Below are 1543 nucleotides of genomic sequence, written 5' to 3' on the forward strand. Positions count from 1 at the left end.
CTCTCTCTCTCTCTCACACACACACACATACAAGCAGCGTTTAAACAGCTCTAAACAAATATGTGGCTGGATTTTGATGTGAGAGACACACACACTCTCACACACACACACACACACATCTGTACTGTGTTCGCAGCTCATGTTTACTGCACACAAAGTAAATATTCTTCAATTCAAACACAAGCTCAAAGTACAGATTCACACTCACACACACACACAGACACACACAGCAGGATCTCATTTCTCACGCAGGAGGTAAGTGAAAAAAAATATTTATTTCCAAAAAGAATTGTGAGTAATTAATACTGTAGCAATAATCTGAATCGGTGGACAGACGGAGTCTGATCTATTCTAGACTGGTTTAGTTTGTTTTATGTCACAGATGCATCTGATTAACAAACCAGAGCCTCGAGTGAGAAACACTGATCCGTTAACCACTTTGTCTTCTTCTTATATTATTTCTGCCTTTTTGTTGTTTTAGAGTTACTTTCGATGTTAATAAAGTTGTTAATGTTTCATTACATGTTTTCAGTGTTTTGGGTAGAAATGTATGAACTAAAATACAGAATCAAAAGCTATAAATGTTCTTTAATATTTCAAACTGTGAAAAAATAACAGGGACTTTTATATTTATGTATTTATTTATTTTGCCAGTTTCTCTCAAAGTCTAAATCATTTTGTTAAGCAGTCATTGCGTGATGGAGCTAAATTATCTTTTAATTATTTTCTCTGTATTAAAAAAGCTTTTCAAACGCTCTTTCTGGAGTTATTGGTCGGTAAATAAGCACTTATGTCGGTGTCAAACCTTTAGAGTTTCAATACTCTTGAATTCTGGTCATCATTAAAACAGATAAAGGTGAATCTGCTTTAACATTGGTGAAAATGAACTACCTAATTAACTAGTGGTCACACAGTTATGTGACGAAGCTTCATCTTCTGCTGCGAATCAAAGGTCAGGTTTGTTGAACTTTATATCGTGCAAAAGCATTCGACCAATAGAAGCTCTGAGCACCTCAGCCTGAGCTCTTGACTCGCCTGTGATTGGCTGGAGGAACGTCTGCCTGTTGTCCAGTCACGTTTCATTGGTCTGGAAACCAGACTGAAGCCATTCTCAGACCGTCATCTCAATATGAGGAGGTCGTCTCTGCTGTGACATCATTCCCTGCAGAAGAATTGAGCATGAACATTCATGAACATGTGTGTGTGTGCAGGTCCAGACTCAGTCATCATGAGGGCCGTCACATCCGAAAGCGGCTCTGGAAACGAATATACAGACGAGTTTGAAAATCCAGAGGCCAGAGATGACAGCGAGTTCTGGAGGAAAGGTGTGAGTGAACAAAAAACTGAAAACAGATGAATGCACATGATAAACAATCTGTTAATTCATATGGGAAAATGCAGAAAGGTTTGTGTGAATGTTAGGAGATAGAAAGCATCACTAGTTCAGTGTGAGAGAGAGAGCGAGAGAGAGAGAGTGTGTGTGTGAGTGTGAGTGTGTGAATGTGTGTGTGAGAGAGAGAGAGAGAGAGAGAGAGTGTGTGTG

At 39.0% G+C, this 1543-nt stretch overlaps 3 protein-coding genes across 4 annotated transcripts in view; 1 reads left to right on the forward strand and 2 right to left on the reverse strand.

The window, feature by feature from the left end:
• plod3 (procollagen-lysine, 2-oxoglutarate 5-dioxygenase 3) overlaps positions 1–1543 on the reverse strand; it is a 45712-nt gene that overhangs the window by 42424 nt on the left and 1745 nt on the right. The gene's annotated exons all lie outside the window — the stretch shown is intronic.
• The window catches only part of LOC107567115 (FH2 domain-containing protein 1), a 25817-nt gene continuing 25416 nt past the window's right edge, over positions 1143–1543 (reverse strand). For both annotated transcript variants that reach the window (XM_016252735.1, XM_016252734.1), the window contains one exon: positions 1143–1162. The gene's annotated coding sequence lies outside the window, so the exon portion shown is untranslated. The remainder of the gene's footprint in view (positions 1163–1543) is intronic.
• The window catches only part of asgr1a (asialoglycoprotein receptor 1a), an 8604-nt gene continuing 8322 nt past the window's right edge, over positions 1262–1543 (forward strand). The window contains exon 1 of the mRNA XM_016252737.1: positions 1262–1325. The gene's annotated coding sequence lies outside the window, so the exon portion shown is untranslated. The remainder of the gene's footprint in view (positions 1326–1543) is intronic.

This window comes from Sinocyclocheilus grahami, unplaced genomic scaffold (genome assembly GCF_001515645.1).
Source record: "Sinocyclocheilus grahami isolate Dianchi unplaced genomic scaffold, SAMN03320097.WGS_v1.1 scaffold1129.1, whole genome shotgun sequence".
In the NCBI taxonomy this organism is placed as follows: domain Eukaryota; kingdom Metazoa; phylum Chordata; class Actinopteri; order Cypriniformes; family Cyprinidae; genus Sinocyclocheilus; species Sinocyclocheilus grahami.